General features: G+C 37.7%; 1 protein-coding gene across 1 annotated transcript in view; it reads left to right on the top strand.

The window, feature by feature from the left end:
* LOC308679861 (kelch-like protein 29) overlaps positions 1-23,760 on the top strand; it is a 263,473-nt gene that overhangs the window by 4,855 nt on the left and 234,858 nt on the right. The window contains exon 2 of the mRNA XM_081347670.1: positions 1,769-1,840. The gene's annotated coding sequence lies outside the window, so the exon portion shown is untranslated. The remainder of the gene's footprint in view (positions 1-1,768; positions 1,841-23,760) is intronic.

Raw genomic sequence — 23,760 nt, 5'->3', positions numbered from 1 at the left:
GGCAGTTCTAAAGGCAAAAGATGGTCCAACCCGGTACTAGCAAGGTGTATTACACCTTGCAAAATATATTAAAGGCCGTGTTGCAGGTTTTTTTTTTCATCGAATTTGTGCTATTTACTTGTTGGTAATAAACATTTAAACTGTTATCCATTGTATTTTATGTCGTTGGGTATCACAAAGCGGAATATAATACGAAAAAGTAGAGCGGTTTGCAACGACTCTCCTTTCCCCCACAATGCCATTACGTCACGTTGGGGAGAGAATTTACCAAAGCCCGCGGCCCGCATTGAGAGTGACTAGAGAGACGAGTAGCAGACGAGAGTATTCAGATAACGTTAGCGCAGATTATAGATAAATAAATAGATATAGATAGACAGACAGATAAATAGATAGATAGATAGGCTAGTATAGAGAGATAGGCAGACAGCCAGATAGCATAACGTTAGCAATAGCATAGATAGCTAGCAGCTAGACAGATAAATATATAGAAATATATAACGTTAGGTAGATTGACAATGGTGATCTACTGTTTGTGCTGGGTGTAAAAACTCTGGATGCTGAGTGAGGCACGTCACATCTGGTCGCGGGGTGAGCTCGACCAGCGACCAAAACACACTCACTTCCCTACAGCACAACAAGCTTTCCAACGCAGTTTCCATGGGACGGCACCGCCGCCGGCGCCCACACAAGCACCTGCCGAACACAGCGACAGACACGCGGCGGCTACGTTTGCAACAACATTTTCACCGGAGGAAGAGATAAACGCTTAGAAACACCCATATAGCTAGCATGATGCCTTCTATTTCTAGATGAAAAGAAAAAATAAGTGTGGTTATTGTGCACTGCTGCTCGTAGACTAGCTCCAGTGCTCATTGCTGCGTTGTTAAATGATAGCAACTCACCAGAACACTTCACCAACTCTCCACTCATTCTCCTCGGACCATGCATTTAATTATTAAGTATTTACGACATTGTGGTGGCGTTTAATTGCGTTCAACTCGTAAATACGATCTATACGAGATGGCTTGAACGCACCATAATACTAGGCTGAGGCTAGCTTTCCTCCACTTCTCCCCAACGTGACGTCATCACCGAGTTGCGTAAAAAAAACGTTAATACCAAAAACGTAAAAAACTGGTCTTTAAGGCCATTTTTGGGACATTTTAAAAATGATATACATATCTTGAGTGATTTATGTACCCATTAATCGACAGTGGTTGTTAACCTGCAACATGGCCTTTAAAGTATACATTTTGTTAGTATTTGTTGTATATAATGCTAAACCTGTTCATATTTTATAATGGTTTTGATTAATACCTTACGTTTTTTTTTTTTTTTGCTTTACAGTAATTTAAATATTGGGCTCAATGTAGGGGTAATATAAATTTACATGATTTGTCTTTTGTTTTGTGGTAAATTATAGCGCAAATGTTTCTTTCTGAGATTCACTTGAACATTGTTTATTTCATGAATATTTCATGTGTTTTATTCACTATTCGTTAGCCTCATAGCATAATTGCCTAAGTTATATATTTTTTAAAATGACTTGGGCAGTTATGCTATGAGGCTAACGTGTTTTAATAAAATTTGATGCTGCTTTTCTGCAAATGAATAGAGAGCTGATTTATTGTCGTAGAGGTCGTTAAAAACAGGTTCATGGTGACGTGACTTTAAAAACCATGCTTAAGTGTCCCTGTGTCCTCTGAGAAACGCGCTCTAAAATCATCTGATAATTACTTATGATGGACGTTTCTCATTTCTTTAACAGGTGCTGTGTGATTTAGAGGGGAAAGGGGCTCAACTTTCCTATATGATGTGCATCAACCAGAGACGCTGTTTGGTGAGTTGTTTTGAAATTCAGCAAGTTTCATCCTGTATCAGTGCTGAAGCAGAATTCGTGTTGAAGATTTCTATGATTATGAATCAGACAGAGGGAGTAGTTGAATTTATTTTCTGCGCAGAGGATGTCCACACAGCTTAAGTTGTATTAAATTGGAATTAGTCATTTATGGTTTTGTGCTCTTTATGAAGATGATGTATGTGTTTCTTTGAGGATGGATTTTGTGTGATGGTATTGAGGCTGAGATCTCACACTGGAATCCCTGCTGTGTGATTGGCTTAAGTGGTGTATGTCAGGATGTATAGACAGAGATTACAGGGAAAAACTCAGATGTGTGTGCCGTGGAAAAGTGTGAGAGCTGCACTTTCACTAGTGCATCGTAATCTGAAAATTAGTTTGTCGCTACAAATTTAGGAATTCTTATACAATATTAATGCCTGTTTATCATGGTGTTAGTAATATTATATATTGTAGTACTGGTCTTGATATTGTCATTTTTGCTATAGAATCAGTTGTTTATACAATAAATAACCACATGATAACATAGTTCATGGACAACATGATTTATATAAGAGGATGATACACTTTGCTGATGAAAAATTGTGTAATCTTCTCATTTGCAACCGTGGCTTATTGGAAAAATGTGCATGTGGTAACATTTCTGCACAATGATATGACAGTGCCTTGTTCATTACTTTTCACAGCACTATCAAAGTGAAATGTTCAGTGAGTTGCGCTAAAAGCACATTCAGTTTTAAATGAAAGAGATTAATGTGAATCTGGCAACACTTTATTATAGGGTAACTCTCAACAAATTGCAACCTAGGTTATTTTTACTAATCTAGTAACAGTGATAGTGATAGCATCAACGTTAACAGTGATAGCATCAAAATCGCAATTTCGCAACACTAAGGAGGCTCGACACAACATGAAACTGTGCTTGAAGTATCACCAGGGGCTCTACACACTCACTTTATCAGTTAGTGTTTCCGGTAGGGATGCACCGATACCATTTTTTCCAGAATCGATCCGATCCGATACCAAAAATTCTGAGTATCGACCGATACCGATACCAGCGCAGTTTTTTTTGTAATCAAGTAGAATTTCTATAACTCTGTGTTGAACTGATAATCACTATTTTGTGTTAAACACAATCTACTTAATACAGACAACTTCATTATAAAGAAAAACAACAACAACAAAAAATATATGATCATAATCTGAAATAAATGCTATTATAAACTAGATTAGTGGATAATTCAGCAGTAAAATTTAGTCTAGAAAAATCACGAGTGCATAATAATTGTATAAAATCTGAACATTTTGTGAAAAAAATGTTTAGTGGGGAACAAATTAGAGACAATAAGTGTAACACTAAATCTGGTAAAACATTGCTATTTGTATTGTTGTAAAATACATTCATGAAAAACAAGATAACAAAAATCAAAAATATCAATTATTTTATATATAGCCTACTATAAAATTGAGACATTTTTTAAATGTATAGCACATCTGTTTAATAAGGTAGCAACATATGATAGATAGGACAGAACAAGAAAGGCTATTAATAATCTTTCATTGCGTCCCTGTATTACAATATGAAAGGCTCCAATACAGTGCGGCACAAAGCGCTTATGCGCATCCCGAGCGCAGAATGATGCGCTTGAAGCAACATGAGTCACAGCGCGCAGCGCGACGAGTCCGCATTGAAAAGTTTAAAGCACAAAGAAAATACATATTGATGCATAGTGTATTATACAGTATATATCTATGCAATTGTCTATTCAGCATTTTCTTTTAACAGTTTTAAATTTCAGTTACTGTTCGCGTGAAGAACAAATAGTGTTCTGACTTTACTCCAGTATTGTGATCCTAACAGACACCCATTAAGGTACAACAATAAAATCCAGCAAGATAAAGTTGTTTTATGCGAAACCATAGACTTTTATCTACAGATCAAGTATAATAATAGTAACATTGAATCATCTTGGAGAGAGTTTCATCGTGTTAACTGTCGTAACTGAAAGCGACGCGCTGTTTGAATGCCGAATGAAGAATGATTGACAGCCGCAGCTGAGGGAAACGTTTACGTGAGCTTGAATTTAACGACTTAAATATTAATTTCTATCTCACATTATACTATATAATGGCTTCAGAACACTTATAATATTGTGCACGAAAACGTATGGTGCTTTATAGTGTTTGTGTGCCTTTTGTAGGGCTTAACAATAACACAGAATAGTATACGCACAATATCGGATTTGGATCGGCCTCGTCTGACCCAGAGCCATAGAGAGAAAGAGTTGCGACACTCTTTGATGTCGCCGCTATGGCTGTCACGTGGTTCATGTAAGCCCCAATAGTTCCACAACATACGCTGGCTGTCATGTTCTTCTATGGGACAGACAGCAGCGATTGCATTTTTGAACGGTACATATAAAATAAAACACACCCCAAGTACTTTTTCAGCTGTTATTGCATTTTGTTAATGTCAGTTTTGCATTTGGAGACAAGTTTTAGGCTATATTTTCGGAGGGAAAAGCTTAGTGTTCATGTTCGCATGGTAGTAGCACTGGCTTTAGCGGCTCTAACTTTACTATTCCATATCATTCATCTGATGATGGACGTCTCATGATATTTATTTTAGCACAACTGGGCTGTATTAGGCTATTGATTCCCGTGATTTTGCTTATAAATTTTGATTCAGCCATTAGCCTACCTTCGTGATCACGCAAAGAGGTCTGCCGTGGCGGTCCGTTCAGAGTTCGCTTAAGCTAGCTCACTTCTTCTGATGAAAGTGGCCACCCCAGGACCACAACGTGAAACATTATCATGTTAAGACTAAGAATATTATTTTAATATTATTAAGCCATACACATTATCAAAACTATAACAGATTAAAAACGAATTTAAGCATTGCTGATACAAATGAAGGTTTTCAAATAAACTATTTTTATTAAACAATGACAGACAACAAAAAATGTGTGCTTGTGTGAAAAAGAAAAGCAAAAATCAGGGGCAGGTGATCCATGAAACAGACAGGACTGGTGATGGCCATAACAATCCTAGAGGTCCAGCATTGTTCTCACAAGCCGCTTCACTCAAGACAATAAAACATAATGAAAAGTTAGTATATCCCAAAAAATTAAATTAAATAAAAGTTGCTATAAAGGTGGCAGCGATTCATTACCGAACTCTTAACTGACGAAGTCGCGCTAGCTAACGTTAACTAGCTAGCAGGCAGTGCTTGAAAATTGGTTGAAACAACTAACATAAAATATAAATAATTACGCTGTGCATGTTCAAATGAAGACCAGTATAAGCATCGCAAAGGGCCTCTGATACAAAATAGACAGTTGACAATTCAAAAGAGGTCGATATTTCAACAACTTAACTCTGGAACAACTCGACGCGCAGCAATGTAAGTGAATGGTGTCCAACGCCAAAATGACAGTGTTTGGAACTTTTCCGCTCTTCAAATCCCGGAAGTGGGCGGTTAAAAGCGCCGCCATTATTTACAACGGAGGTCTATGGGAGTGTCGCAACTCTTTCTCTCTATGGCTCTGGTCTGACCGATACCCGATGGCGCATCCCTAGTTTCCTGTGGCTGTAATTTTGTCAGTCAAAAGTAGTTGATCTCTGAATGCAACATGATCTTTCCATCTTTACTCAACATGATCTTTCCATCTCTCCTCATGTTACATTGCATTCGGAGATCGACTACTTTTGACTGACAAAATTACAGCCACCGGAAACACTAACTGATAAAGTGAGACACAAAACCTTTCTTTTTAGTAAACTTTGTGTACACAAACAATGTTCTCAATGCTCGAGTTCATGTGTAGAGCCCCTGGTGATACTTCAAACACAGTTTCATTTTGTATCGAGCCTTCTTAGTGTTTTAAAAATAGCGATTTTGATGGTTTCATTGTAGTGCCCTAGCATTCCCATTCAAAAGGCATTTTGACCGATAAAGAAAATACGGTCGATCTTAAAAGTGGCGTTTCCATTCTAATTATGCTTTTACATGAATGTTTGACTCGGGTAGATTTAACAATAAAAGCCTAGGTTGCAATTTGGCGAGAGTTACCCTTTAAGTTGATTGTTGTTTGTAGGCAGTTTGGAAATGACATGTCTGTTGAGTGGGTAATGCATTTGAAAATTACGTTCCACCTACACGAAACCGGACCCTAAACCCAACCGATAATGTTAACAAAAACAAATGTTAGATAAAAATGCATTTGCTGAAGCAACCATGCCATTTTACAAGTGCCAGGTAAGCTACCAAACACCTGGTACTACTCCGGAAAGCCAAAGATATGGAGCTGGTTATGTGATGCAAACCAATCATCCACTATGAAAAAGGTGTTTTTTTTGTGTGTAATATAAGTCTTCATTAATCAATAATCTACCCCTGTAATCATGCAAGTTGTGTGAACAGGCAAATCACTGTGCTAATAACACTCTATTCATATGCTAATTAGGATACGATCATAGATTAATTAGGTGTTAATGGTGAAATTAATTAATATTGATATCAAGTTTCTATTTCATGTCTTTTCTATTGTGAGGGTTCTTCCATCATCTACTTTTTGAGTGATATGGATTGAAACATTCAATATCGTACCTATTTTTACTTAAAGCTTAACATTATCGTCAAACATCTCAGTGGTTTTGTTGAGAAATGGGTTTTGACTATCTAATGTCTTAATCAGTATTTTTTGACATTTATTGTTTCAGTTTTTAAAGAGCTTCCATGTTGATTTAGTAAATCTCCTTTTTAACCTCCTGTAACCTTCATCTCCTGAGATATTTTTTGATATGCTAAAATCACACCTGTGTGCAAGCTGTTCTTTTTACATTTGGAAAATATGAATTACTGTGATATGGATGGCCCAGTCCAGCTCCCGTGGAAATCTTTCCTGCGAAGATTCAGGCCTCTAAATAAGTGAACCTGCAGAGCTTGATTATCTGGTTCTGTTGTTTCATATGAATTCAAACTGAAATCTGAAAAAAAAAACATGCCTTAAAGTCGATGTATGATTACTGTATTTATGAAATGAACAGCAAGAGGTTACATTTGCATGCTTTAAAATAATATTTTGGTAGTTGCTCTGCATAAACCAGCCTACACTGTTAGACATTTCTGTAATTTGTAGTTATTTACTATAAAGCACCTAGTACAATACTATAAATTCTCTTTACAGTAAATAACTGTGATTCTCTTTACGTTATGGAAATTTTCTGTGACATCAAACACCACATACATATTTTTACTGTACAAAAAAAAAAATTGCTGGAACGGCCTCTTTGGTTACATTCCATCGTTGGTTTTTATTTCCCCCATTTTTATATTTGGATTGACAGGAATTATAGCCTTGCACTGTGTCGACAATGCTGCAACAGCGTATGTGTATATTTCATATGGGCAATGTTTTTTAAAAGTGTGTAATTTCTACTTGTATTTCAGGCAACACATTTCTCTCTGTAACAAAGTTGTATGTTGAGCAAAGGTGGCCTACGTTTTGGGGCAGCACCTGGGTTTTGCAGATGCTGTGTTTGGTTGCTTATAATTTTTCCCCATTAATTTTCTGTTGCCTAACGATTCTTTGTGAGAATAAATCCAGATACAACATAAAGAAAAAGTTCATTTGACAGGAGAAATGATGAGCATGCACTGTCCCAGCATTGGCAGACTGTGCATTTTTAAGTATTATATATTCAATGTTTAAAATAAAGAATTGTATGTTTTGTAATACTTCTGTCTGTTTGAATGTAATGTCAGTAGTACTTATGTAGGACAATATAAACTATATAAAAAATGATAAAATTAAATGAATGAATTACAGTAGTGTACCGATAACCTGTTGTTTTACAGTAATTGCACTGTATTACATAATTACAGTACCGTGAAGTTACTGTCAAGTCACCCTTATTCATATTGTGCTTTATACAATACAGATTGTTTCAAAGCAATGAATAACAGTTCACTGCAGTGATAACAGGAAAATGATTCTATGATGCAAACTGAGGCTGTATAGCAGCTCTAAAAGAAAATGGTGTCATTGTCCAGCTATAGTCAGTTCAGTGTTACAGTTAAGTTGTAAAGATCATCGATTATTAAATGAGTTAATTTACATCTATAGTCATAGTACACCTATAAAACTGCTCTGCAAAAAACAGGATGTCTCAGTCCAGTGCAGTCAAATCAATAATATTGTTGAATATTAAGTGTCCCCAACTAAGCAAGCCAGAGGAGACAGTGGCAAGGAATCCAAACTTCATTAGGTGAAAGGATGGAGAAATGGACAGAATGGAGAAAAAAACCTTGGGAAAAAACAGGCTCAGTCAGGGGGCTAGTTCTCCTCTGGCAAACAAATGAACATGATGTAATGTGATTATGATTAAGGCTGCATCACAAATCAGAAATCAGATTGTGGATTGGTAGCATTCAAATATTTCATCCAGTTCCTTTTTGCTTGAAGATCTGATTCATCATGCCAGTATGAAGCTGAAGCTGGTTATAGGTCTGTGTGGAGGACTTGTCTAGTTCTTGTGTTCTTTGCTGAGGATCTGTGCTGATGGCTGTCACGTCGTGTCGATGAGGCCTTCACAGGGGATAGTCTAGTTGACATGATCTCTGCTGACATTCAGTGCTGTGTTGTGGTCGTGTCTAGGTGCAGGTCCATCATCTGATCTGGTAGGGCTGGGCGATAAAACGATAACGATATGTATCGCGATAGACACGTAATCAATATCAATAAAAAATGCGTTCGATAAAACGTTCGATAATTTTTTTTTTTTCGTCGGAAGAAACCAGCAAAGCAAGTTTGATTACATGAACAAAGGCACTCACTCTCTATCAACTAGATAAAACAGGAAAAGTCAGCTCTCCTGACTTCAAGTCTGACCGTAGTCAGACCAATGTCGTCTGCAGATTATGCAAGACCGTCGTCAGTTTCTCTGTTATTCGCGTGCTGATGCGCTGTTCTAGCGTGTGCGTTTCTCAGCGCGTATATGTGAAGCTCACATGCACTAAAAGTCTGTCTACCAGCGCCTGGATACTGGACTCTTTCGAGTCTTATTGTGCTAATACTGTTATATACACACAAGGTTTACATAAACTAGTCGGATATGTCTAAAGTGAAAGCAAACTTGAGAAAATTGAGAGAAAATCTGCATGTCAAATGCCTGTATAATAGACGCGTCGCGCGCAGCTCTTAAAGAGACAGTAGTAATAGTAAACACGCTGCCGCTTGTCCTTAAAGGGATAGTTCACCCAAAAATAAAAATTATCTCATTATTTACGCACTCTAATGTTGTTCCAAACCTGTATTCATTTCCTTCTAATATTTTCTAATATTAATATTTTGAAGGATGTGGGTATCCAAACAGTAGCTGGTCCCCATTGACTTCCATAGGAGAAAAATATACTATGGAAGTCACTGGGGTACATCAACTGTTGGTCATTCTTCCAAATAACTTTTATTTTCAACAGAAGAAAAAAAAACTTATTCGAGTTTAAAACAACGTGAGAGAGTAAATTATGAAAATTAGAATTTTTAGGAGAACTATCCCTTTAATGTTAATAAAACAACAAAATGTAAAGAGATAATCACTCACTGCTCTTGACTGATAACTTTATTAATAGCTTTAATAAGTATCAATGTATAATTTATACAGTGAAGTCTGTTTTGTTTTATTTTCATATTTGTTCATCACATTTAATTACTTTCTGCAATGCTACTGTTAAACACACCTACTGTAGCTGAAAACATAAAGCACTGTTTATTTAATTTGTATATTAAGTTGTGTATGTGTAATGTGTATCTTTGATCTTAATATTTAATAACAAAGAAAATAATGAGAACATTTCTTATCTTCGCCCCTATCTGCCGTTTTTTTTTTTATTTTATATTTTGTTACCTAAGGCTTTGTTTTTAAAATATGGACATTAGTTTGGCTGTAATGCTCAGTCACAAAATAGTAAAACCAACATAAAAAAGAATTGTGATAAAATAGTGGATCGTGATTTTCCTGAAAGAAATCGTAATATTATATTTTTGCCATTTCGCCCACCCCTTTATAAAGCATTTCTTATGTATTCTTTAATTTTGCACCTTAATGTTAAGAGATAATTGTTTCCATGGTCGTGTTGACATTTCTGCCTTTATAACTGATGGGATTATAATCAAAGGTTAAAATAAAAAATCATAGTTTAAAATAAAAAATCTTTAAATGTAATATATTTGTCTCCTGGACTGGTCCTTATTTTAAATATGTTATAAAAAAAATTCAATAATTATCGATATCGACCGATATGAAACACTTATATCGTGATACAGTTTTCAGCCATATCGCCCAGCCCTATGATCTGGATATGCACCAGATACGGCTGACTATGTTAAACCTCTGGATAAATAGAGAGACTAATATTAGCGTAGATGCCATTCTTCTTATGATGTGTTATGTGTAGGCCAAGTTAAAGAGATGTGTTTTTTAGTCTAGATTTAAACTGACAGAGTGTGTCTGCTTCCCGAACAAGGCCTGGAAGACTGTTCCGATCTACTGCCTACAGTTGAGTTTGATATTCTAGGTATCATCAATCAGAATTTTGACATCGCAATAGACGTGAAGGACTATAATGCTTTAAGAGCTCGCTCAAGTACTGAGGAGCTAAATAATTTAGTGCTTTGTAAAAAATTAGCTAGATTAAAAAATGTATGCAATGTTTAATAGGGAGCCGATGCATTGTTGACAGAACTAGGCTAATATGATCATAATTCCTGGTTCTAGTAAGAACTCAAGCTGCTGCGTTTTGGACCAGCTGGAGTTTGTTTATTAAGCATGCAGGGCAGCCACCCAGTAGAGCATTACAATAATCTAGCCTTGAGATCATGAACTAACTTTGCTGCATTTGTCATTGACAGCATATGTCGTAAAACTGAAATATGGTTATGGTACTGTTAATCTTAATTACAGTAACTAACTGCAAAATTGTTGATGTAAAAACCTTTTGAAATGTCTTAACAGTGTAAGGTGTTTCCCTTTCAAGGGAATCCAAACACTGTGGGAACGCCCCTGCGTGATGGAACGTCAGAGTGAAGCGTATAATGTCATAGTAAGGCGTATTCGGTGAGGTCATCGACCAGGAAACTATAAAGCACACCTGAACCAAACATTGTCAGCTTCTGTGTCTTTAGCATGTGCCCTTTGTGAAATCTGTGTCCCTGGTGTTTTTTTGTTTTTTTTTTGTCTGTCTTTAGAAGTTGCTAGGCAGGGGTTTTCACCCATAAAAAAAGCATTATAATGGTGAGTGAACAACAATTTAGGAATTGTGTCCATCCCTGCCCACACTACATCACGAGTGGGGACACACATCTACTATGTGTTGTTTGTTTGGGAGTGCAACATGCTCAGTCAGCCCTCGAGGGGGCAAATGTGAGCATTGTGAGAAACTACCATTGAGAACGCTGTGCTCCCGCCGAGTGCTCTTTGAGGAGGGTGCTTCGGCTCGCATTCCTGATGGCTTGGGTCCCGCTTCTGCGGTGGAAGAGCAGCGACTAAAGTCGTGGGGATTTTAAAATGGATCTGGCTGAGGGGTTAGAGACTTTCCTAGGGTATGGAAGCATGCTCTGCGGTTACTTGCGCCCCGGGTGAGGCACCTGTACTGCAGCTATCCAGTTCTGAGCCACTGGATGTTGTTAGTATCAAAACGGGACAAACTGAAGACTCGCCACTTTAGACTCCTGCACATAAGGGGCTAGTGGAGGTAATCACTTGTGCGGTGGTTAAACTTAATATTGACTGGCCCGCAGAGAGACATGAAACAAAGCAGCGAAGCATGTTAGATGAACGCTTTCTGCCATCTCGTGCATTACCTCCACGCTGGTGCTTGCCATTTTTTCCCAACCCAAGTGTATGAAATACACTTTAGTCCACAAACATCCACATACTTAAACATACATGGGCTCAAACAACACGGTTATGGGGCGATGCCTAGGGCTGAAGAGATGCTAGCGAGCCATCTCTACCTTGAGCCTGCTTTATACCTAAAAGCACCGGCATTACCCACCAAGCCTCGTAAAGTGACATCATCTTTGGTGGGTAAGGCGTATTCGGCAGCAGGTCAGGCCGTGACGTGTCTGCACACAATGTCCATTCTGCAGGCATACCAGGCTGACCTGCTAAAAGACATGAGTGAGTTTGAGGAGGAACTCCGTTACTGAGAGGTTTCAGGAAGCAAGAAAGCAGACGTCGGCATTCCAGAAATGTCTGCCTCGCTGATCTCATATCTCGGCCGTCCGAGATGGATCTGAGGACTGTTATTGTTGTTAAGAAGGCTTTGTCTAAAAAGAAGTCCTGATGCCATCAGTGCCAGACTTCTGAGGGTACACCCCTCCAGGGAAAGACGGATCCAACCTCATTATATGGTACCAGAGTACGGTACTCTGATTATGGAACAAGAACTAAAAGCTCTTCTTCGAAAGGAGGCTATAGAACGGGTTCCCCCTCCCAGCAGGGAGTCCGGGTTTTACAGGTGGTACTTCATTGTTCCAAAGAAGGATGGGGGGTTACGTCTGATTTTTAGATATGCGCCAACTGAATCGCTCTGTAGGCAAGCTCAAGTTCAAAATGCTTACTCTGAAACAAATCATGCCACAAATCAGATGCGAGGACTGGTTTGTCATGATAGATGTCAAGGACGCATACTTCCATGGCTCCATCCTTCCACAACACAAAGTTTCTGAGGTTCACTTTCAGGGGTGAAGTGTACCGACATCGAGTTCTTCCTTTCGTCCTAGCTTTGTCACCCTGCACTTCCATGAAGTGTGTGGATGTGGCCCCGCTACGACTCCAAGTCATCTGCATACTAAAATATATAGACGATTCTAGCTCAGTCGGAGCATCTGGCGGTTTGCTTTCTCCTTCTCAGAGGACCACTTTCCTGGCCTTGGTTTGGGATTCGACAATGATGCCAACACGCCTGTGTCCTGCTCGTATCGCTTCGATTCTCTCAGCCAACAATGAAATAAAGCTAGGCCAGTCACTCACTGTCAAGCAGTTTCAGAGACTGATGGTAGCTGCATCCAACGTGATACCTTTTGGCCTGCTGTACATGAGACCTTTGCAATGGTGACTCCAAACCAAGGGATTCTCCCCAAGAGGAAATCCGCTCTGCATGATCAAGGTCAAGTGGCGATGCCTACGTGCCTTAGTGATGTGGAAAAAAACCTTGGTTCCTTTCCCAAGGACCTGTGTTGGGAGCTTCTTTGTCATTGCGTCACACTAATGATGGATGCATCCCTCACGAGTTAGGGGGCGATCATGAGTGGTCACTCGGCTCGAGGTCTGTGACACAGAAACTGCTTGGAAATGCTGGCCGTGTTTCAGCCCCTGAAACACTTCCTCCCAGACCTGAGAGGCCATCATTTGCTTGTTTGATCTGACAACACATCAGTGGTATCTTACATAAACCATTAGGGGGGTCTGTGGTCTCGCCCCTTATGGCTCACCAGATCCTCCTGTGGGCCCAAAGGAAACTGCTCTTGCTGAGGGTAGTATACATCCCCGGGTATTTAACCTGTTAAGCTGCAACCCCACTTTTGAAAAATCCCCAGAAATGACATACCCAAACTGAAACAGATACATTTCATGAACCCTTTGCACTAAAAACACAAGTTTGATCTCATTTGAAAGCTGACACCTGGCAGTTTATTGTAAATGTAGAATTAAATGTTGTCAGAATGAAAAAAAAATGTAATAAATAGCTTCAAAGTTTTGTAAAGTTATTAGAAATTTATTTTTATGAAACATCTTCATGAAAATAAAATTGAAGATGGCACTGTAGCAATCTAGAAATGCACTGCAGCTAAAGCCATATGTGTGACCATGTCATATTTAAAATCTGAAGATGATAAGTCTAAAACTCTGTATTTAGTTAAATGTTTTTCAAGATCATGTCATATACTTTATTTTGATTAGACTCTAAAATGCTACTGATGTTTAGTTATCATCTAAGCATCCATTCAGTCTTTTGTCTCTATTGTTTTGTGGTGCAAACGAGCCCCATTCAGTCTCAGTCTCTCCTGCACACATCCACACCTCTCCAGCCTGGTTATGGCTCTAAATATGCATTTCTTTTGTCTGCATTATAGTTACTAACGACTGGCTATTCACAGGCTATTCATAGGGTTTCAATCCCTAATTTATTTTATCAAAGTTCTCACTTACATTTGACTGTATCAAATGCCCTTCTGGAATAAATAATCATTTCAGTAAGCATTCCTATTTAGAAAAAATCATAAAATAATAACTGCTGGTGGCAGGTCCACCTGGGGCTAGCTAGCATGTTAGCTTAGCACACCATCAATACACGACCATTTATGAGATTAAAACCATGTTTGTGCTCCAAACTTACTTTATAACTCAAGTCGAGTGTTTTAAAATAATCTTCTGTGATCTAATTTGGCTTCAGATAAAAAAATCAGACAGAAAATATATTATTTTATAGTATTCTGCACGATGATAAAGTCTATATCGATTAGCATTACATTATAAATATAATCTATTATTATGAAAATCAGTGTTTCCCACAGAATTAGATTCTATTTGCGGTGGTGTGGTTTTTGGGGACTGGGGACCGGGGACCGGGGGGGGGGGGGTGATGATTAAGTTAAATATATCATACATATATATATATATATATATATATATATATATATATATATATATATATATATATATATATATATATATATATATATATATATATATATATATATATATAATGTTTATATATATATATCATATATTTTTATTGACAAGTACACATTCCCATTGCCAACACTTAGTGTTAGATAACTTAAAGACTTTGCCATTGCTACACTTTCTATGCTATGACTGCTCCACAGACTTTTTGTTGCAAATTTTGCTCACACACACACACACACACACACACACACACACACACACACACACACACACACACACACACACACACACACACACAAACTCACAAACTTATTGACACACTTAAACACAGGCTCACACACTCAAACACAGGCTCACACACACTCACACATTCAAAAAGACTCACACACACAGATTCAAACACAGACACACACACACACACACACACACACACACACACAGACCCAAACACAGACTCAGACACACACAGGCTCACACACACACACCAAACTGGACCTGGAGGTGGACACACACAGACTCAGACACACACACACGCACACCTGGAGATTGAGGTGGACAAAAACCAACACACACCAACCTGAACCTGGAGATAATAATAATATAATGTCTAGTCTGGTGGCTGTGATATGAACCTACCAACGTCCGTTGCAATGATTTTTGGAATGACTGATCGCGAGAGGAACAAATTACGTTTTAGTCGCATAACATCGGTTAATGGAAACGCCGTCATTTCGCAATAGTTGTAACGTTAATTGATATTTAGAAAAAAAAATCGCAAAAGTTTTGCGCGAATCTGTAATGAAACGCGACCGCGCTTAACATCTAGACAACTTCTCAGAGTTATGTTGAGCAACAGTGTTCATTATACTAACAATTCAACTCCGGATTGATTCTGGAATCTTCGCTGGGGGAATGAGCATTAAGCACCGGCAACAATCCGCCCTCTACATGCTCATGTTTTGATTCAGATCGTGCGGTAAGAGAAGGAGGGGCTAGTCGTGCCTCCATTGTCAGTTTGTGAGAGAGAGGGGGAGCAAGCAGCGCGAATAAAATACAATTTTACCCATATTAAATAGTTAAAAAATCTGAATCAATCCGTGGCGGTCAGCGTTGATATGTGGCGGGCCGCCACAAATTAACCCCCTGAGGTCGGCTATCGCGCCGGCGCGATAGGCTAGTTTTTTTCCGTATGAGTGCAAAAAAATAATAAAATAAAAATATTAATTTTTATCTTATATGCTTGTGTTATACATCAATCTATCCTTTTAAGTGTGTATTATTTTTGTGTACACTCACAATAAAAACAAAGTGTTGTGCTTTTCGCCAAATAAAGAAAAATAAACACGAAGCGAGTTCTGCCTTCTCTCTGTCCGTGTAGTCCATTCTGAAACGCGTCCGAAAATGAATCATAACTCAGCGAATACTTCTCACACAGGCACGTGAGATATGTCTTTATGAAGCTTGAAATCTCCTCTTTTAAATGAAGTAATTTATATAAAAAACAAATGTTTTCAACTCATGTAATCCGTTTGAAAGCAAGGAGAGGTACCGTTTTTCCTTCTGCCTCATTATCTCTATAATCAGCTGCGGCCGCCCCGCCCCCGGCGCGATTCACATGTAAATAGTTAGATGATCTAGTATGCAGCGCACCCGCCCCCCGATCAATGCCATAAAAAGTTTCTTCATCAGACTTACTGATAGTTCATCGCGTTTTGAGTATGACACGCTTCTCCGGTAATAAAGACGCCCTTCAGATGATTCTGGACGGCGAGGAAGAATGCACCTTTTCCTCAGAGGAAGATTGTAACTCAGACGACGAACGGCAGCAATTTGAAGAGCGAATTCCGCAGAGAAAACAATTTCGGAGTAAGTTTTACTTAAAAGTCTTTTGTCTTTTATTTTTTCGTGTTCGCATTTATGAGGAAAAAACAATATTACGTGACAGTTCTCCATTATGGACGCGAGCGCTCTAAAAAAATCACTAAAAGACTTTCAAACTTTCACAGAGACCTCAAAACAGAAAGTACAAATCTTTTCTTTAAAACGAATTTCGTTTTGTATCAATTGTATCTTACTTTTAATAATTTTTTCATTAACAAATTTCCTGGATTTAAACTGCAAATTAACATTTATATTTCTTATAATAAAAATGAAAGACCTATGTTACAGACATATGAAAGACAACATTTCGTTGATTAGTTTTGGATAGATTATACATTTTTAATGTAAAATATCTGCCACCTCAAATAAGCTTTTGTTTGCCAATATTTGCTTATGTTAAATATAATATGTTTTGTCAAAAATAAAGTTATCAAATAATCAATCAAATCCTTAACTTTGAAATATGTATGATAAAATGTATACTTTAGTTTTTACAAAGAAAGATTACACTTGAATTGTTGTTGTAATTGTAACCTTTTTAATAAAAAAATATATTTACAAGGTAGATGTAAACAAACTATTAAAAGGTAAATATAAGCCTTTTCTTTAAATAACTTTTATTGTGTTTTATTATTGACAAATTTGGGGAGAGCATAAATATTCCAAAACTGAAAATACAGTATGAGAATTAACTGCACAATTACTATACATGTTTTCCTTGGATATTATAGGCCAAATTGCAAGCACAATATGAGGAAAAATAAAAAAGAATTGAGATGCTTCCAACTGTTGCTCTTGCATTCTTGTGGCTCAGTGACTCACCTGAATGAATGGCTAATTAAGTATGCAGGCCCCATTGTCTCCTCAGGTGTGAACCACTATATATACATGACCGTTGACGCCCACTCCGCATATGGCCTTTCCAAACAGAAAGTGCTTTGCAAAATTCAAATCAATGTATTGTGTTATGTGAATGATAAGGCAGGGTGATTTTCACTTCATTTTGAAGAAAAAACACTAGGCGATGACATCTTTTAGACAAAAGTCTTATTGGCACATATTTAGAATGTGTTTTATGGCCTTATTTCAGAAACTTTAGTTTTTAGTTTTTTCAATAACCACGCATAAACATTATTCTCTCAGAAATGCAGACATGTACATTCTTGTTGCTCACATTTCATGGTAGCCCTGTTTGTGCTAAATAGTGTGTAATTTTTTTTTTGCCATTAATATGTTTATAAGCAACTGAAAAAAGCAAAAATGTCAGGGCATGTCAGAACATCTCAAGGACCCCAAAAACACCTTAGACCCCAGAGGGTTAATGAATGTATGGGAAACCCTGAAAATACCTGACATGGCTCGAAGAACACAGGTAACTCAAATATCATTGCAATCATGTTTATTGTCTTCAAAACATCTTTATCTGCATGTTACATCCATTACAGCGATCTCTCTGTTAGCTGTGTGTGTATCAGTGACGTCCTGGAATGTCACATGATCATGGCTCTTCTTCATGTTCCAGATATGGACTATTATTGTGCATATAGCGCCCTCAGGCTGTTGGTATGGATTGAAAACACATTACATCAGTATCCAGCGCTCATAATGATTACATCGACGCATTTGGGTATCAATTCAATAAATATTATTCCTGTCTATAGAAATCTGATATAAACCTAAAAGAATCTATCAATATTTCTCCAAATCTGCACATTTTTGAGCTAAAAGCCCTGAGGGACATTGTTTTGTCAAGCGCTGTCATGACGACAGCACAGAGTTTTTTTTTTTATGAATGAAAGCAGCTGACGCTCATAATTCATATTAAAGGTATCGACTAATTTTTTCATTTCATAACTCCTGACACAAATTAAGAAATAACTGTCACTATAAGTTTCTCAGAATACAATAGTGGTCAAATACTGAAACTTGGGTCTTATATCTTTTTAATGATGTATAGTTTGTCAAGGTATAACATTAAATGTGATAGTAACTTTGAACTAAAAAAAACAAACAAAAAAAACACTTCAGTGCGCAGGCGCACTGGCAACGGTTAACAGGTTCAATCACTATGGTACAGGCCTGGCCGAGGCTATGTTTGTACACTTTTCCCCTGATTGCTCTGCTCTCTGGACTTCTGGAGAGAGTTTGCCGGGACGGGGTCTGTCCTTCTGCAGGCCTTCTGTCCTCCTCCCTTTCTAGGAGAAACTAAAGAGACTAGAGATAAAACCCCCAGGCACACACGCACACACACGCACACACTCAAGGTCTCTCGCTCCCTCTCTCTGCCGTGCGTGCGCTACGCTTGCGCGCTCCTGCTTCCGCGGGATTTTAACTGATTTGCATCAGGGAGCCGCTATCAATATGCGGGAGACTCCCGGAACTTCCGGGAAACTTGGGATGTCTGCTTGCTTGTGAGTCAGCTGATCAGCCCTCAACTTTGGCTGTATGGCTCAATCAACTAGGAGTATGGCTGGCTCTAAAGCATTATTGTCAGGAGTTTCCCTCCAAGATGTTTGTGATCTTGGAGGGATGCGTGTGTATATGCGCGTGCAAGATGCGTGTGTATAGCGGTGTGGTCCTGTGACCTTGACCTCGGCTCCACTCCAGGGGCACGGGTACTTTTATCTTAGTGTGCGCATAGATTTCTCATATGGCGGCGTGTGTAGTGCTGGGCGGTTTACCGGTTCAAACCGAATACCGGTGTCTTTCCTGATAAAGCAGGGGAAACCATTATTTCTGCCGCTCCTAAAGCGCGTCCTGCTGGCACCTCTTTGTAAACAGCCTTGCAAACCTGTATTATTAATATTAGTGTGGATTTTTTCATTCACTCATGACAATAAAATAGGGCATTATAAGTTAATCTACTGCAGTATTTCCTCTCTCACTCAGTAGAAAATGTGGGTAACACCCATCATGCTTGAAAAAAAAAAAAGAAACACCGTCATTTACCGTGAAACCGGTTTAATTTAGAAAAAAACCGTGATGTGGATTTTTGGTCAAACCGCCCAGCACTAGGCGTGTGTATAGCGCTCCCACAGCGTTTCAATGCAGCACGAGTTCACTTGAAAGGGAACGTCTTGGTTACGTATGTAACCTTAGTTCCCTGAAGAGGGAACGAGACGCTGCGTCACCCTGCCATACTCCTGGCATGCCCATGATCGACTTGCTTCAGCCTGTCAGAAGCTGACACTGTTTGGTTCAGATGTGCTTTATAGTTTCCTGGTCGGTGACGTCACCCACCTATGACATTCCATCACACCACTGGACTGATTTCTAAGGATGTCCCGATCCGATCCACGTCATCGGTATCATGCCGATACTGGCCCAGAACACTAGATCGGATATCGGAGGGGAGAAAAAAATATGATCCGATACCTATTAGGGGTGGAACGGTACATGTATTCGTATTGAACCGAAACGGTACATGCGTCACGGTTCGGTGCATGGATTTACACGGAGAATACACGGTATAAAAATAAATAAAACTCGCGTGCACATTAATTAATGTAATGCGGAACTAATGTTAGATACGTGCATAGACATATGCGGGTTCTTTAGGGACACTTAATCTGTAGCCCCGCCTTAGCTCTGAACGAGCGTCTATTCCGCTTCAAACACTCGCTTTATATGTTTTATGTGTTTTTAATGGTAGTATTATTTTAAACAGAAATAAATTATTTATAATTCAGATGAGAATAAAATTAAAGTTAATTAAAATTTTAAGGAAACAAATATATTGATCTGAAATATGGCAAATTAATTTTAAATTAATTATTACAAATTAAATTAATTAGGTACAATTACCAAACATATCTCAAGGTCTTTTGGATAAAGGGTGGCAGTCTTTCATTATCAACTGTTGTTGTGGACTATATACTGGAGAAGTATTTGTTCTCCATTTGAGTGAGATATTTTTATGAATAAAATAAAAGAATAAAATAAAAATATCGGATTGATATCGGTATCGGCAAATAGCCAAAGCTGCGGCATCGGTGTTGGAAGTGAAAAAGTGGTATCGGGACATCCCTACTGATTTCATATGTGCTTCACATTACAATCACGCAGGGGTCGTTCCCACAGCGTTTCAACGCAGTGTCTCGTTCCCTCTTCAGGGAACTAAGAATGCATAACCGAGACGTTATCTGGTCTCCCAAACCAGTTTTGCTGGCTTAACCCTCTGGGCTTCTTCGTAAATGGGTTACACTTAGCTTCCTCCCGCCCGAAAACGGACGAAGCCTTAAAAGTTTACTTTACTTTTTCCCAGGATAAAATCAAATATATTTTTGTTCTATAATGTTTTCTGATTATTATTTAGAATTCTTAGAATTTTTTATGATACTTTGCATTAATTATATAATTTTTATGAGCTATTTTTTCCATTAGAATCAATATATATATATATATATATTTTTATTTTATTTATTTTATTTTTATTTTTCAATAAATGCAACATTTCACATCAAAATAGAGTGCAGGCCTAAAAAAAAAAATCAAGTGAGAAGAGCGCCATCTAGTGGCTTCAAAATGTATAAATATGTGTCATGTCCTATAACCGCCTATAGGCGGCCTATAGCTTTTTTTTATTTATTTATTTTATTTATTCCCATTCGGAAAGAAAAAAAAATTACTAAGCAACCACTGAATGGAACAACACAAATTATATATCATTTTAAAGCTTAGGATCTCAGCTTTTTAATGCATCTAATTACATTTATTAACTCCTAACAAGTGCTGAGTAATCCCTCTACAACCGAGTGTACCGCCAGCAGGCGCCACCTAGCTGCGAAAATATTCATTACCATATTTTTCAAAAATCTTGCCTTGATTAACACAAAGTTGATGTCATTTGAAAGCTTAGAGTCTGAACTTTACAGTGAATGTATCCACTTTGAAAAACTCTAAGTATTGCTGAGTTATTTGCTGATAAATATAATTTTTTTTTTTTTCATAATCTATAAAATAATGTACTGCAATGTGTCAAAAACATCATACAGCTCATGAAACATTCTCAGATAATTGAAAATGGCACTTAATTTTTTACAGCATATTATTACAATTAAAATGACCCCAAAATTAACATAATCTATTGCTTTTATGACAAGATATTCTTCATGGAGAAACAATTGCCCATGAGGGGGTGTCAAAGACTGTACAAAAAGGCTATCTCTTTTCCAAATGCTGTAACTTTTGATTCCTTTATCCAATTTTTTTTATTTATTTATCCAGATGCAGCTAACATGTAGGGGGACTTCACTAAAAAATTATTTTCCTCCTACCTTATTTCCTTCCTGAGTTAGTCCATGACAAATAAGAAAGATATGCAAAATCATAATAAAATTATATATATATATATATATATATATATATATATATATATATATATATGTATATATATATATGTATATATATATATATAGTCTTTTATCCGCCGTTTCTCGGCAGGACAATGTCCAAATGTAATGTAATTTATATTTTTAAAAAAAGTAAAATGAGTTCTTTCAAATGATACCTACCTTTTGACTCTCCTTGCTATAGTTTTGGAGTTATTATGATTATATATTTTTTATATTGTTTGGGGCAAAATTTGCTGTTTCAGTCTTACCAGTTCATTTCTCTGTGTGTGTGTTTGTGTGTGTGTGTTTGTGTGTGTGTGGGGGGAGGGTGTCTTATTTGCACTCTTGATGTTTTAGAGTGTCACCCCTTCATTGCTGTACACTTTTTTTTTTTCAGCACAGTGGCTGATCTGCAGCTTGTACCACCAAAAGTTTCTCTGAGTTTTCCTATTTTTTCGTATTTCCCATTCATTTCCTATGTCGCCCGTTTTTGACTGGGAGGAAGCTAAGTGTGATTATTTTTTTACGACCCTTTAACATATCAGAATCATCTCAAAAGTTACCAAGTTTCACCCCCATCCGATGAAGCAAAAAAATTAAACAATTCGAAACGTTCAAGTTTTCGGTCGTTTTCGGACGAAGAAGCCCAGAGGGTTAAGATAGGGTTTTGGGAGACTTGTCAGACTCAGCTGGTCAAGCTGGAAGACCAGCTAAACATCAGCTTGACCTGGCTGGGAGACCAGCAGTCAGGTTCGGTTTGTTTTTGTTTGTTTTTTTTGACATCTTTGAGAACTAAGAGTGGTTTTCTCCCAGAAAAGAAATGTAGTGAGGCTACATCGTCTCAAAGAGTTTATAGATGAGTGTCTATGCGTTCTAGGTCAGAATCTTGGACGCTTGTCTGTTATAGTGTATGTAATCAGTGTGCATAAAATAACATATTTGCACCCTGTTCACTTTAAGGAGCTGCCGGCTAAAGGTTAATTGCTTTTGCTAATGTTATCGAGGCACCCTTCTAGAACTGGGTCATGTGCGCTCCTTACAAGATGGCCTTTGTGAAAGGAATCATTTCTAACTTTATTCCTCAGAAGATTGAATAGAAAGTATCTTACTGAAGGTGCTGGTTTCTGTAGATTCATTATCTTTAAAGGAACAGTTTATGCAAATATGAAAAAAAAAAAATAATAATAATTTACTCACTCTCATGTTTTGGGATTTTTTTGTTTTTGTCTTCATTCTGAAGACAGAGCCGGTTCTCATTTCCATCCACAACTGAAACCAAGAAAAACTCATAAAGATGCCAAAAAGTTGCCGGTCATGGACCACTTTTATAGTGCTTTTGCATCCTTTTTTGTAGTTTGAAAGTTTTCCGAAATATTTTCTTTTGTGTCCACATATGAAAAAAAGGCTTTACAGGTTTGGAACAATATGAGGGTGAGTAAATGATTGTTATTATTTTAGATTGATCGATTCCCATTATTTAAAGCCAAATCTTGCAGTATTTTATGACATTGCATTGAACAGACCAGCATCTTGAACTAATAGTTGCTGACAGCGTCTGGACTTTAGTGTGCATGGTTGCAGCGTTGAGTTAAATAGGCCAGTTGTGAATGAAAATCGATGGTGGCGGTTTTGCTTTTGTTTACTCATCTGAAAACGAAGGACTTAAGTTGGCTTACATACATAATTAACTTACAGATCTTGTGCAGCATGTGAATTAATTTAATTTGTCTGAATATTCGGCCACAACAGAGACCAGGCCACACCAGACACATCTAGTAATTGAAATAAACAAATGTAGTGGTTCATCGATATTCTTCTATTGTTGGATATGCGTAACAAAGCCACTTTATATACTTTGCAAAGGCATGATGCATGTGAGGTGGCAATAAAATAAGTGAATAAACCAGAAGAAAGTATTTTTCTCGCCTGGTGCATCATGTGGATTTTTCAGAAATACATGTTTTTTTTTCACCCATTAAAAACATGATTCAC

The sequence above is a fragment of the Scardinius erythrophthalmus genome (genome assembly GCF_964197995.2).
Source record: "Scardinius erythrophthalmus genome assembly, chromosome: 19".
NCBI classification, from domain to species: domain Eukaryota; kingdom Metazoa; phylum Chordata; class Actinopteri; order Cypriniformes; family Leuciscidae; genus Scardinius; species Scardinius erythrophthalmus.
Note: the sequence above shows the minus strand (reverse complement) of the source record. Positions and strands in the feature narration are given on the sequence as shown.